This window comes from Pleurodeles waltl, chromosome 5 (genome assembly GCF_031143425.1).
Source record: "Pleurodeles waltl isolate 20211129_DDA chromosome 5, aPleWal1.hap1.20221129, whole genome shotgun sequence".
Lineage (NCBI taxonomy): Eukaryota > Metazoa > Chordata > Amphibia > Caudata > Salamandridae > Pleurodeles > Pleurodeles waltl.
The window spans coordinates 1,638,098,493-1,638,114,407 of NC_090444.1; positions in this window are offsets into that span (position 1 = coordinate 1,638,098,493).

The window sequence follows — 15,915 nt, forward strand, 5'->3', positions numbered from 1 at the left end:
CACCATAGTGCAAGGGTGTCTATGTGAGACTAGCATGGGTTTTGTATGGAAGGATACCCTTCCAGTACAAAATACTACGCTTAGACTAACCTAATAACTTTTCCCACCTTGCATGAGTGCTGTACAGTGCACACACATGCAAAGTCAGAAAAGAAAGGAGGATTGCATTACTCCGTGTTTGTGACTAGTTGAAGTGGGCATTATTTTCTGACGCTAAACCTTGTCTGCTTCTCTATGCAAATAGGGGTTAGTATCAGAAACCTTCCGTGGTTGCATGGGACCACCCTTGCACCACCCATTGGGCATATTTACACTTTTGATGCAAAACTACGCTAATGCACTTTTGCCTCAAAAATATTATCGCCTGCCAGGGACTATATTTATGGAATTGGGTTAACCGGCACAAAGGAATGGTGAGGGTGAAAAAAAAATGATGTTAACCATTGTGCCCTGTTGTAAAGAAATATGACTTAAGTGCAGCAAAAGTGGTGCAAAACCATTTTGCGGCACGTAAACATGTCACAAAAGGGTTACTGCCATTTTTAGCCCGCATTAGTGCCAAATTTAAATGCACAAGCAGGAAAAAGTGCAATTGCAACTGGAAATGGAATTATCAGGCCAGAAGAGACACCAGGGAGACCCCAATCACTCAAGAACCAGCCAGGAGGATCCACAGAAGTCCCTGGAGAAGGAGAAGAAAAAGAGCAAGTGTCACTTCAGTGAGGAGGAGCACAACATCTTTGTCAGAGAGGTGACGGAGCACCAACACCAGCTCTTCATCACCTTCAAATTGCCAATTGGTAAGAGAGAGGCTATATGGCAGCAAATAGGGAACAAAGTCAACTGTGTAGCAGAGGTGAAGAGAACTGTCTCTGAGTACGAGAAGTGCTGGCATGATTGCAAGCTCAGAACTAGGGAGAAATTGGCCAAGAACAGAAAGGCAGCACTGCAGACTGGAGGTGGAAGTCCTGCACCACAGGAGCACCTGGATGAGCTGGGGGAGATGGTTGCAGTGGTCATCCCGGAAGAGCTGGTCACAGGAATCCAAGGGCAGGACAGCGCAGACTACCAACCACCACAACAAATGCAGGGTAAGTTGCATGGGGGAATTAATGGTAATCTTACAAATGCCAGAAGGGGAAGGCATATAGGACACATCCAATGCATGCTAAAGGAGTGCATGGGGACACATGCGCCCTGAATCCAGATGCCCCATCCCTATGCAAGCAACACATGTACACACACACATGCCCCCCAACATATACACTACATGGATATACACCAATCACTAGGGATATACTCCACCACATAAATATGCAGCACATAGGCTGGAAGGGACGTGTATATACTACATCATGGGGCTGTGCCAACACAACACCCCTTGCATATTGTCAATCCTCCTGTACCCACACAACATAGACATCTGACACTGGGACGGAAGTCCATACCATTGAGTAGGCTCAGGGTGGTGTATCTTGCAAAAATGCTCCCATACTACCTTGTAGCATTGCCAGTACACATGTGTGTCACATCTTGCAGCACACATTGAAATGCCAACTTAGCTAACATTACTTGTACATGTGCAGGAAAGGACACCACCCTGCACAGAAACAATTCAACCCCTCAAGACAGCCACACCTACATCATGCAGCAACAATGCCTGTCAAGGTGCAGGGAGAACAAATCAGTGTATCTGCAGGGGAAATTGCAGGGGTGTTCCATATCCCAGTAAACATGGCACTTCCCTGCGTAATTAACCTGGTGCAGTGTTGAGCTACACATATTGCTACTGACCTGAACAGTGCCACAAGAGAAATATCTGCACTAAAGCTTGCAACCCGTGGAACACAACACATACAGGGTAAACCCACAACAACTCAAACACAACCATATTACACACATGGGAATGGATAAACAATTGAACAAATACAACACATGTTGCATGTCTGTGAACATAATGGCGCCCATTACGATATTTCCTGGCTGAGGCTGCCCGCCAAAGTCTTGTGTTGGAAGATCGCTGTCTTCCCTCCGCAGTAGGCATTACGAGATTCTGGCTGGGAGGGTGGGTGGAAACAGTGTCTCGGGCTGCCAGCTCTGTGGGAAACTCCCTACAGCATTGATGCTGACTTGCTGACTTGTAATGTAACCAGCGCCAATGTTGGAGCGTTCTCATCACTGCCTGTAAATTGGGCAGTGGAAAGCGCAGAGGGGCTACCAGCAGCCGATGCATGGTGGACAGACTGCCATGCAAAGGCTGGTGGCAAAGTGGGATAATAATCTGGAAGGCAGTGCTGATTGCAGTGCTGGCCTGGAGAATCAAGACCGGTGGCACTGCCAGCCCATACGCTGATGGCAACCTGGCAGTGCCAGGCCATTGGACTGTGGCGCTTACACCATGGTCCCAATGTGCCTGTTGGACCACTGCAGTTGGCGTTGCTCTGAGCACCACTGCAAGTCAGCTGGTCAGAGGACCACCAGACTCGTCATGAGGCCCCATGTGTGCAGTAGTACAAGTAGCAGCAATCACACCGTCAAACAAGATAGAGGCACTGATCAAGCTGGAAATGTAGGTGGATGCCTGTGTACCAACTTAGCTGGAACATGCACTGACATTCAGTAAATGTATTCTTGACCAAACATTTAAAGCATATGGGCCATCCCTGTGCCCACCCCTGTGCCAGTGGTACATTAGCTGTCCAGCACCAATGGCGCATCACTTGCACCATAGTGTATGGAAGGCAGCGTTGAGAGGGAGAATATTGTTGTGTAGGAAGGAGGACCTTCCTGCACAACAAGACACTTATATGGCAATCTGCTTGGTCAATGTGTGCAGTGTAATGCAGCACACATTGACAAAGGAAAGCATGATGAGGAAATAAAGTATACGTTGACATTGCACCTTACTAATGTCCCCCCTGTGGTGGTGATAGATATTGGCGCAGCCTCAGGCCTGCAAAAACACATAAATCTGGGGCTGAGTAAAAATGCAAAGGGTATTGGCATGGGCCACCCACAGCAACAGCCAATGCACGCCCCGTCCACAGAGAGTGCAGCAATGGAAGGGGCAGATATTTACATGGTGGCATCAAGGCACAAGAAGTGGTTTAATGCCACCTAGTAAATATGACGCAGCCCACAGCGCCACTGGAGCGCCCCTTCACAGGAGACTCCAGTGGTACTAGGGGCTAAAAATATATGCCACATAATGTACAATAACAACCTTGGGCATTCAACTAGTCATTGAGCCTCCACTACCATATACATTATGTGCCATGTCAACTGCTACAACAATCTAAGGTTGATTTCAAAATATCTCATTACAGAGGATGATGGCTTCCCTCCTGCCGACCTGCCTGTCCTGGATTTCAATGATAACCTGGATGACCAGATGACAATCATCAATGAATCGACTCTCCAGGAGTTCCTAGGATCCCTCCTGGCACCACCTCCAGTTGCAAGGAGGACACACAGCGTTGGGGGGTCTCCACATGAACCACCCAACAACCAAGTTATAGCCCCTGCCAGTACTGACAAGGCCCTGGACACAGAGGACCCAGAGACCACCTTTCAGAGGACAGTGGTGGGAGTCCAGCGGGGGCTGGCCAAGCAGGTACAGGTGGTAATGGAGACTGTGGCAGGCAGCCTAGAGGGAGTGCGGACGTGCCTGATAACAGGTACTGAGGCACACACTCCCCACTGCATGGAGTCCAGCAGTCACTGGCAGACATAGCTGCTGCCATGAGGGAGAGGCCACACCAGTTCCCCTCCCAAACTGGTAGCAGCATAGCAGACAACAGGCTGAAGTCCGTTCAGCTGGAAGTGGCCTCCCTCAGGGGAGACATGGCTGTCTACCACTGTGATGTTGCATCCATATTGAAAAATCAGCAGTTCCTCCTTGCTGCAGTGATGCCTTATGTCTTACTACAAATGGCAGCTGCTGGGAACTTGTACTCCACATCTTTATCCCCTCAAGTGTGTGTGGTCCCCTCTACCTCAACAACAGCACCACCAATGGCACAAGAGGCACCACACACATCAGAGGATGAAGATGTGGAACAAATTACTTTCAGTACCCGGAAGCACCAGTAAGTGCCACATGGAAAATTCTCCCTAGATCTGGCCTCAAGATCATGTCAGTGCCATGACAGTAGGAAATGTGCTCTCTTCACCCACCCACTGTTGACTTGTCTGTTATGTACTGTCATTGTTTCTGACATACCAATTGGCAATTGTTGTTCCTCCTCACTAATAGACACTACTCCTAAGCATGTCTCATGACATGTCCCTCAACCTTGGGCTCTGATTGTGTCACATATCCATGACATTCACTAATGGGGTCTCAGACCTGGACATTGTAAATAAGTCACGTTCACACTTCCACCTGTATATAAACACATTGAACATATTTAACATGTCTATGTTTTCTGTGAACCAACTACTCAGCTAAATGATTGAATTGTGTGAATCCACTGCAATGATCACAGTATAGCAGTACATGAGTGAAGGACTGTGGGACACCAAGCTACACACAAGGTTGCTGACATGAGAAAGGTGTAAGATGGTGTTGTGTGATACAACTAATTCACTGAGTACAATAACTGAAATGTTTTTTTTTTCATTTACTACTGATATACAGCAGGTATAGCTGAGAACCAAGTCAAAGCCAATATACACAGCTGGGAGTCCCAGAACAACTCATTTGTGTGGTACAGAGGTAGCTAACCTCATCAGTGATGGGCACCTGTCAGTGTTGCAGGATACAGTTTCGAATGTGCCTGTTGTCAGATGTGTCACAGTTCTCAATATTGAAACTACAGAGCCCCACCAATGATAGCTGAAGTACCAGACTTACCTGTCCAAGACAAAGTACACATGGACATTGGGAATGGCAGGTACACTGCATGGCAAATGCATGGACCAGTAGAAGTGATGTTGCAGACAAATTGAAATAGGGGAAGCACATGGTCAATCAAGGATTACAAGACAGTAAGGTTTCCATTAGCCATTCCCTGAAATTGCCCAGTGCACTAATGAGAAGACCCAGATACTCAGGCGAATGACACTAAACAAATGCTAAAATAAAGAGGATTTATTATTAAAACAACAACCTATATAGTAACTAAAACCTACCCTATCCTAAACTAGCCTATACTAACTATACCCATAAAACAACTATATTTATCTAACCTAATGTAAACTTATCTTACACATGGAACACCACACTCTAAACGTTGGCCCCAACCCCTTCAGAGAAAGAAATACAAGTAGGACAAAAATTACTAAACTACACATGTACTAACTTATCCTATTTACTATACAAATATATATATTTTTTGATTTTTCTAAAAAAAAAAAAAAATGTATTTGTATTTTTTTACTACACAGATACACATACCTCAACATTACCCCCACTCAACCCCCACCAATAAAAACATTAGAATAAAAAAACACACACACAACATACTTAACCTAACTAAGGCCTACCCTACACTAACCGAATATTAACTATCTAAAGCCAAAAACAAAACTGCAATTGGGAGGGGAAGGAACTGAGGGTAGTCCAAATTGTCCCAAAGTTCATTTTTCCTTCTTCTTAATGAATTTCAACATTTTCTGGTTGTCAGACGATTCCTCCTCCAGTTTGTTCAGGCGCTTGAGGATAGCATTCATGGCCCTCCTGAGTTCCAGCTCAAACTGGGTCGGGGCACCGGCTGCTGGTGGCTGTACCTGTGACATGTGGTGCTGATGTTGAGTGCGTTGGTGGAGCTGGGACCCCCTGCATCCCTGAGGTGCTGGCTTCTGTGTCCCTTGGTGCCTGCATCGTGGGACCACCATGTGGAAAGGCACACTATTCCCCGGAAGCACTGTCTCATGAATGTAACACCTGCCCATGCTGCGGTATTCCGCTTCCACTTCTAGGATGTGGCGGTACCGGTCTGCCCTCTTCATGACGACATGCAGCTGCTTAAGAGTCATGTTGGCAGCTGAAATATGAGGATAAGCAAGCATCAGTATCAGCATTGGGGGGAGTTTGTACAGAGTCTAAATTTACACTACAACAGCAACTAACACATACAGCCCCCCCCCACATTGCACAACACTAACTTCATTCTCATCTATGTCTAAAACCAACCAGACATCACCAGTATCATGTAGATGTCAGTGAGATGATGACAATTCATAGAAAATCAAAAGGGCCCAGGGTTGTACTAATACAACCCTCATCAATATTTGTGTCATCTAACTTGTGAGGATCACGTGCCTTTACAGGTATGAATTAACTTTCTCCCTGTCCATTAGGCGGTGTGAGCATGCTATCCATCTCTTCAACACCCCTGGTGACATATCACGGCCTGACCACTCATTATTGAGTCAAGGTGTGGCCCATATCATTGTGGGTCTGCTAACTACCAACCTGCTATTCTGAGGTCAGTTAAATCTACATTCATGTGTCCTGGTGTAAGACCTGCCCTGAGTTTATGTTACAAGGGGCCACCCCATATCCTATTATGTGCCCACATGTACAACTGATGCATTGTTGGCCGAAGAGCGGTTGGCAAAGTCTGAGCTGCACATTACAGTTGTCAGCACATTACACTGTCCTATGTAGTCCTACATGTGTAAAACTGCACATACAAGGTGGCTGTATGGAAGGCCTTAAGCCCACAGTGATATTGGCACAGCATTGGTTGCTGCAACTGTATCCTAAAAGGTGTTACATCATTAGCACATGCATGTCATACATTATGAATGTACCAGCTACACACACACAAATCACATAATACGCATATGTAATGTGGCCTACATCACTCACAATTATCATGGTGGCAGGACCCTGGTGTGATTACTACAGACATCTGGGCCCACACTCATGGGAAAATGACGGAGCACGATGCACCCCCAAAATATGCTGTGCCGGCATCCATCAATTTAACAACGGAGGGATGCCCCTTATTCAATTGAATAACGCGCACACCTGTTTTGTCCCCTGCATTGGCCCTAAATGTATCTGTTTGTGCCAACGCAGGCATCCCTGCACCATCGTGCATGGATGTCTGCATTGAGTGGTGTTATGGTTAATGTGTGGGAAGGTGTCCCTTCCAGCACAGAAACAATAATTTCTGGCAATTTTGCTCTTTCTATACATGCTGCAGAATGGAGCACCATAGGAAAAGGGAAGAATGAGGAGGAAAAACGTATTCCTCCTCGTAGCACCTTGCTAATGCCATCCCTGGGGTGGAAATTGATTTTGGCGCTGCCTCAGGTTTACAGAATCACATAGATCTGATGAAGCATCAAAATGCAATGGGTGTTGCTGTGGCACGCCCACTTCAACACACATTGCACGCCCCTCTGACACCGAACACTGCATCAGAGGGGCCCATATTTACAAGGAGACGTAACGCCACTAAAAATTGTGTTACACCTTCTTGTAAATATGGAGCTGAGGTTAGCGCGACTGGAGCGTCACATTAAGTGACGCTCCAGTGGCACTAGGGTCTCTTGCATGGAGCCCCTGGTGTGGCAGAATCAAAGACTTTTCCCACAATCATCTGGAGTGGAGCTGTCCACAAAATGTGTACATTACTGCCTGTTTTGCAGCATATTATGGCTCCATGCTGTCCTACAAACACATTAGGTCTGAAGGTTACTTAGACACCTGTGGTGTGTGCGTCTCCTACATAATCCCTCTAGTGACTTCTTCAGATAGAACCCGCATCTGACAATAGTGCTGTAACATAGTGATTGTCAACAGGCATGCTATGTACATGTCCAGCTGCCGTGTGACCCATAATGGAAGACAGCTATGAATATGTAGTCAGCCATAACTATTCCCATCACACATCATTCCATGCCAGCACACGTTGGCCTGTGAACTACATGCAGCACATCCTTAGTGTATAACATTCCAATACATGATGTCACTATCCATCCTTCTATGATATCAGACCGTTGGTCAGGACCAAATACTCCTGTCATTGCATTCCGCACCTCTGACTGACTCACAGCATTCCCTGGATTGGTTCACAGGATGCACAATGTGACACTTACTGGATGCTTCAGGGTCCTGTGTACGAACTACCTCACCAACGGTGTAGGGGGCTGGTCCACCTGCAAGACATGAATGGAAAACATTGCTTAGTGTAAACGGCAAGTTGCAGTACATGGACAACATTGTAGAGTGTAATCTTGTTAGGCTGAATGAGGTAGTCGCCCTAGTGGTAGATCACAGCAACTGACCAACTTCTATGATCACTCAATCACACATACTCTCAGATAAGGTAGGGCCATGCACCTCCAAACCATCACTGTCCCTGACACTCCTGTGGTGCTTCTCACTGCACCGTATATACATGACTTTGTAATGCTGCTGTCCAGTAGCACAACACCTTCATTACCAAAGGGGACTTCTTGATAATCTTTTTTCCATCTGAGGGGCATGCGATGGTTGTCACAGTGCCTGGCCCATTGTAACACCCATGGCATTTCAGCCTGCATCTGATGTTGTAAACATCTACATAATTGTCACAGCTAACTGACAAACTACTACCCTGGGGTTGTGTGGGTATCCCAAGGTCTTGAAGAATGGCATCATACATTCTTCAGTCAAGTAAGTAATCTGTGTGTGCCATCTCACGGCAGACATACTTTCAAAATGGCTATGGGAGTGTACACATGTGATGTTGAGGTACCTACCTGAACATTGACTGGATGTAATCATGGATATAATGCCAATAGTGTGTGGCCTGCCATTGCTGCCATGGTATGCCTTCATTAGTCTAGTAAGGAATAAGTTCATGGGCACAGAAATACGCCTCAACACGGACACACTTGCTCAATGGTCAGAGGATTCATCTGATGGTGCAGGTTAGTGAGTGGTATGCCAGTGATGGAGCTGATGCAGGGCAGCCCCATACTGTCCGTGACACGTGGCAGGCCTGTGGAACTGACTCAGCACATGTGTCTGGTTTTTGACATTGTATAGGCTATTTGTGATAAACAATGAACTGGAACATGGAAATGCCAGTAGTCTGGACCATTGCATGTTCAAGCACCCTTACATAGCCATGACTATTTACACAAAGGGCCTGATTGCATTACCAATTGCATCTGTACTATGCTAGTGGCCCTCCGTGGACCCCTTACTCATTGCCATGCCATGTGTATGCATAGTCAGAAATATGCCACACCACGTTGCATGTGTTGTCCAACATCATTTATTCATGCGAAGGTCAATGATGCACTCAGCAGGAGATGCAACAGATCATCAAAACTACTGCTAAGTAAATGGGGGCCCTTCTCATACATTTGTATGCCCACATTACATAGCTTCTCACAGCAGCCATTCTGAGTGCTGGAAAATGATACCTAGGGAATTATCTTCTGACTCAACTGATGAAAAATTGGGATCACAACAATGTGTTTGGGCCCCCTTTCATGCATGTGGCATGGCGCAGGCCTCATTTGTAGCTGCTCATTACCCAGTCACAATATGCATTCATCACAACACTTGGAGATGGTTGTGCATGGTAAATTATACATCTGTCCTGCATTTGCTTCCTTGTTGTACAATTGAAAGGCTGCCCTAACATGGGGCATAGACTCTTCAGACAGCTCACATACGAAATGTCCACATACACTGCATGCAGCACTCAAACTTAACAGCAACTGTCATGCATATGCTTACAAATTTAGGTTGTATGGCAATGGATGACTTACCAACTGTTCCACCAATCTCTACTCCCAGATGGTCGAGCAGATCCTGCTCTCTCAACACCAGATCTGCCCAGTGGGGTTTGATTTGGTGTGTACACAAAAGGAGAGCAATGGGAGTGTTGCTAGCCCACACCGCCTCCCTACAGAAATTATATCATCACTAATGGTGTGGGGTAATAGGAACTGAAGATAAGACTAGGTCAGTCTTTTTTACAGTGGTGTTAATAAGGTCACTATAGATCCTCAGGTCGGGAAGTCATAGTTGGAAGAATGTCCAAGCTAGGGGGTGCTGTGTTGTCCTACAGGGGGGAGGGGGATTTCCCTTACGGACTAGGTGGTCTCACACACATAATAGTGTCTTGCTTCATCATATGACCACCTAGCCCCACCCAAGTAAGATGATACTACTTGGGCGGACTCGACCTCGTGGTTAAAAGAACCCGAGGGAGTGCTGAAATTAAACTAGCTGGATAGTTACATTGATCCAGAAGGGGTGAATAATAAAATTACCAAGCATGTCGCCAGTGGCTTCTGCTAATTTTAATAAAGGTGCATGCTGGTAAGGCTAAAACTAAGGGGGAAAGGCTCGTTGGAGAGTAATGTCTCTTGGAGTCTAAAAGAAAAAGTGGATGACCAACATGTTTCTGCCCTCACTCAGTGCTGGTAGGTCAGGGGCATTCGTCAGGGTCTGAGCACACACAGTAAGTGGGGTACTCAAAAAGTTAAAAAATGTGTATGGCCTACCTGAAAGGGTAGTTCACGGTGGGGTAGGCCCCAGAGTAAGGGGCAATCTGCCTCTGGTCTGGCTAGTGCCGGGGGGGGGGGGGTTCCCTTGTAGTCACACTCACTCCAAAGGGAATACCAAGGGGGGGTACCTACATGCCGGAGCGGAGCGGCCTGGCTCCGGCATGTAGGTACCCCCCCTTGGTATTGGAGTGAGGGCAGAAACATGTTGGTCATCCACTTTTTCTTTTAGACTCCAAGAGACATTACTCTCCAACGAGCCTTTCCCCCTTAGTTTTAGCCTTACCAACATGCACCTTTATTAAAATTAGCAGAAGCCACTGGCGACATGCTTGGTAATTTTATTATTCACCCCTTCTGGATCAATGTAACTATCCAGCTAGTTTAATTTCAGCACTCCCTCGGGTTCTTTTAACCACGAGGTCGAGTCCGCCCAAGTAGTATCATCTTACTTGGGTGGGGCTAGGTGGTCATATGATGAAGCAAGACACTATTATGTGTGTGAGACCACCTAGTCCGTAAGGGAAATCCCCCTCCCCCCTGTAGGACAACACAGCACCGCCTAGCTTGGACATTCTTCCAACTATGACTTCCCGACCTGAGGATCTATAGTGACCTTATTAACACCACTGTAAAAAAGACTGACCTAGTCTTATCTTCAGTTCCTATTACCCCACACCATTAGTGATGATATAGGGTTTGATTTGGTGGTCATTCCTTCCAGTTTTGAAAATCTGGGTCAGATGATAGAGCACCTTGCCCCACTGCAGCCGCTTTGCCTCCGTGGGGTAGCCTTGGATCACCCGGCCACCCAGTTGCAGCATCATCGGGTGGCACTGTGCCACTAGCCATTTGTAAGTACGGTAAGTATAGGTAAGTATTTTATTTTTTCAATGTAAAGTGCCATCGGGGCCCAGCTTGTGGTCCCCTGCATGGCACAGAGTGCAATGACCATGCCCAGGGGACCTGGCCATTCAGGTGGGGGTATGACTCCTGTCTTTCGTAAGACAGGAGTCATGTGGTATAAATGGTTTTGCATCAGAAAATGACGCTAGGCTTGTTAGAGTTTTTTTTTTGCCTCTAACCAGCCTAATGTAATTTTTGGATGCAAAGCCCCCTCCTCCCATACCGCAACCCCCCCCCCCCGGCTAGCGTCATTTTCTTTTTACGCTAACTCACCCTTTGTGCCGGATTGCGCCACTTTATTAATATGGCGCCGGGCTGGCATCCTGGAATGGCGCAAGACGGCACTATACTTTTTTACACAAAACTTGGCAAACGCAGTTTTCTGTCAAAAAGTATAAATATGGGCCTTAGGGCCAGATGTACGACCCTGAGTTTTGCGACTCACAATTAGCAACCCATTCACGAGTCACCAATTGCGAGTCCCAAAACCATATGTACAACAGTGTACTTCACACTGTGTGCGTTTCCCAATGGGGTCACAAATGACCTACCTCATGAGTATTCATGAGGTAGGTCGCAGTTTGCAGCCTCATTAGGAATGGCGGCACTCAAAGGGATGGTGGCCTGCTGGGGTCAGCAGACCACCATGTCTGTGACTGCTTTTAAATAAAGCAGTATTTTTTTTAAAATGCAGGCCGTTTTTCTTAAAGGAGAAAGGAATGCATTTCAAAAACAAAAATGAAAAGTGGGACCGCTGCCTGCTCTGAAAAAATGTTTTCGCATGCATTCACAAAGGGGAAGGGGTTCAAGGGGACCCCTTCCCTTTTGCGAATGGGTTAGCACCAATTTGAGGCTGGTGCTAACTGCAATTGTTTTGAGACCGCATTTGCGGTCTCAAAACAATCATACATCGGACTGCGACTCACAATTGGGGAGGGAACGCCCTTTCCTAATTGCGACTCGCAAACCCTTTTTGCTATTCGGTAAATAGATTACCAAATCACAGAAATGGCTCTGTACATACGAAAATGCTTTTTTCTCCTCTCAAACAGCCCGATTCTGTGAATCAGGCCGTTTGAGAGGAGAAAAAAGGTACGTACATGTGGCCCTTGGTGCCTTTACAATGTTCGGTGGTGCCATTTCGTAATCATGTCATGGGGACAAGACTGCTGGTTTCGGGTGGCAGCACCACCGTGTGTAGAGGATTGAGTCAATTCTACACCGTCTGGTAGCTGTTGGCCTAATCCTCTGGCTAGCTAGCAGCACCTAACCAGAACCTAGAAGTGAAGGTGATTTGTGGCAGCCTGACGCCTAAGGGAAGTCTTGGTTGACAGATCATTCCCCTTTCTCTCATTAGCACAGGTCTCACACACACATTGGCAGACAAAGAGATGCAGTTTTCAATGCATTTATTGGAAAGACTGCAATCTATGATAAAAAAACATGAGCTGGGATTATTAGGAAGGTGAAACATAGCACAATTAGGATTGTTACAAGAAGTGAAAAGCAAATAAACAACCCCAGAATATTGGAATAAACATGTGCCTAAGGATTCCTACCCACACTTCCTAGCTTCTATGCAAGAGCATAGCAGTGTTAATCCTTTTCTCTGCCCTTACTTAATCCATGGAAGGAGCACCCATGCCCATAACTGAAGAGCAGGGGTCTGCTTGCCGTCTACTCGGTTGGCAGTACAGACAGGGCTGATGTCAGCAACATGGCAATGAAATACAGCAAAGGATGGATCTCTTGGCTGGAATGACCTCTCTAACCTTCTTTGGCCTGGTTGGTGTTTTATAATAAAACGTGTTGTATTCTGAGAAGCAGTCCTGATGTGATCATGTGTCTAAGGCGGTCTTTCCAACTGCGGCGGTAGCGGCCCGCCATGCGGTTACCGCCGAATGACCGCACCGCGGTCAAAAGACCGCGGAGGCCATTCTGGCTTCCCCGCTGGGCCGGAGGGCGACCGCCAAAAGGCCGCCCGCCGGCCCAGCGGGAAAGGCCCAGCAACGATGAAGCCGGCTCCGAATGGAGCCGGCGGAGTTGCTGGTGTGCGACGGGTGCAGTGGCACCCGTCGTGATTTGCAGTGTCTGCTTTGCAGACACTGAAAATCATTATGGGGCCCTGTGAGGGGGCCCCACGACACCCGTTCCCGCCATCCTGTTCCTGGCGGTATTTACTGCCAGGACCAGGATGGCGGGAAGGGGGTCGGAATCCCCATGGCGGTGCTGCAAGCAGCGCCGCCATGGCGGATTCCTTGGGCCAGGGGTAAACCGTGGGAAACCGCCGGTTGCCCTTTTCTGACCGCGGCTTTAACGCCGTGGTCAGAATGGCCCAGGAAGCACCGCCAGCCTGTTGGCGGTGCTTCCGCGGTCCCCGGCCCTGGCGGTCATGGACCGCCAGGGTCGGAATGACCCCCTAAGTGTTGAGGCTAGCTACACATTCTTGTGGTGGTAATGCTAGATAGATTATCATGTACAGTCCTCGAGCAGCATTGGGAAGAGGTACAGTAAAATATCATGCAAGGAAAGCAGTAACAATGCTTTCGCAAAATAACAGTTGATTAGAAAAATAAAACATCCCAGGTTAAAGCCAGTTATGCTAAAATGAATAAAAACGAATAAATGTAATGAAGCATATAACTAGGTAAAAGGGCACAGGCCACAGCCTAAGCTAAAATATGAGTTGACAAGCATAGGCTCTAAAAAGGCTCTTTTTGAGTTTCAGTGTGTGTTTTGTACATTGTGCTGTGTCCTGGGTAAAATTTTTATTATTATTGCGTCAATACCTGTATTTTGTCTATTGAATGTACAGAAATTGTCTGGGTATTGTTGGGAGTTTGTCTGGGGTAGTTAAGTCTTTGGGGTAGTTTAAGTATTTGGGGTAAGAGAAGGGGTTAAGTTTCATTTAATTTTTTATTTGTGTGAACTGCATTCACCACTGGTAATGTCTGGGAAAAGGAGGATGAGCCGGATGTCTGCTGATGAGCTGGCAGCCTCCCGTGTCCCTCTGGTGTGTGTGGCGGTGTTCCTGAGGGTTGGGGAGGGCACCTGTGGACCCATTCCATGGTGTTTAACCATGGAAATGGGTCCACAGGTCCCCTAACGCCTGAGCAGATCCAGGCATTAAATAAAAGTGCAAAGCAAGCTTTGCACCATTATTTAGCCCCTCCTCCCACCTGTACATCATTTTAGCATGTAGGGATAAATATGGGACACTATTTTTTAGATGGGAATGCCTACCTTGCATCTCATTGACGCAAGGTAGGTTCACACATCTAAAAAATGGTACAAAGTCCAATATTTTGACATTAGACATGTCTATTGTCAAAATATAAATATGGAGTTAGTTTTGCACCAAATTTGCGTAAAAAAAAAGATGCAAATTTGGTGCAAATGGAGTATAAATATGCCCCTAATTTTACAGGTGTCCTGAGTATTTCTTTCTCACACACGCTACAGGTGCCCTAATTACTGTACATGAAGACGTCTGTGGCGTTAGGGAAATTTCCTCCTCAGCTAAATAGAGAGTACCTATCTTAGGCTGTAGGTTATTCAAACTTGAAACCTTAAAGGATTCCCCCGTTGGTGTTCCTAACTTTGATCCGTATCCTTTGACATGGCACAACCAGTAAATATATCAGAAAACTGTAGACAACCTGTCACACAGTTTCATTTATCTAATGGACTAACAATTGAGTGTGGGGAAGTTACATTTGTGGCAGAGGCTCATGATGCATACAGAATGAAAATATTCTACTCATGGGTCTCCTGTCCTGAAGTAAACACAGACTCAAATACATTCCACACATATAGAATGGCCAAATGTACCACAACAATACAGAGCACACTGATATTTAAAGATACCTCTAACTTATCTAGAACACCACGATTGGTTTAATGGCACCCTCTCACATGTAATACAACCTGTTAGATTAGGTCCCTTAAGCAATGATTGACCTACATGGCCAACATTGGCTACATATACACCATGCCCCAATGTGCAAGCTCTGCAAGTAGATGAAATATGTACATTATATAATAAACTTGTAGCTATACATAGAGATTTAATACAAAGTGTTATGCAAACTTTAAACACCGCCCCAACGTGGCTGTGCCAGTTATAAATGTATTGGCCGTTACAGTGACAAATCCACAAACTGTCCATTCAATAATAGGAAAAGCACCCACTGAGCGGGAGAAGATTCCATTTTGGGTTGCACAAAAAACAAATCAGCTGGGGACCCCAAGATAAACATTGAATTCTAACAATGTGCCTGCCTTTTGGAATGGTTTCCTCTATAGAGAGTTGTGCCACTTGGGGCACAACCTTTGCTGCAATATATACCACCACACATGGTACACCGAAGTATTGAAACAAATTCAAAATGAACATGGGGCAATCCCAGCCCTGGATTTGGGGATGATATTGATGTATTATTTTGAACTACTTTCCTCAATTACTTTCAGTAACATTAAAGGGGAAGCTGCAGCATTGGAAATATGCCAGTGTCTCCGGGACGTTCCTCAATGTAATCAGGAGCG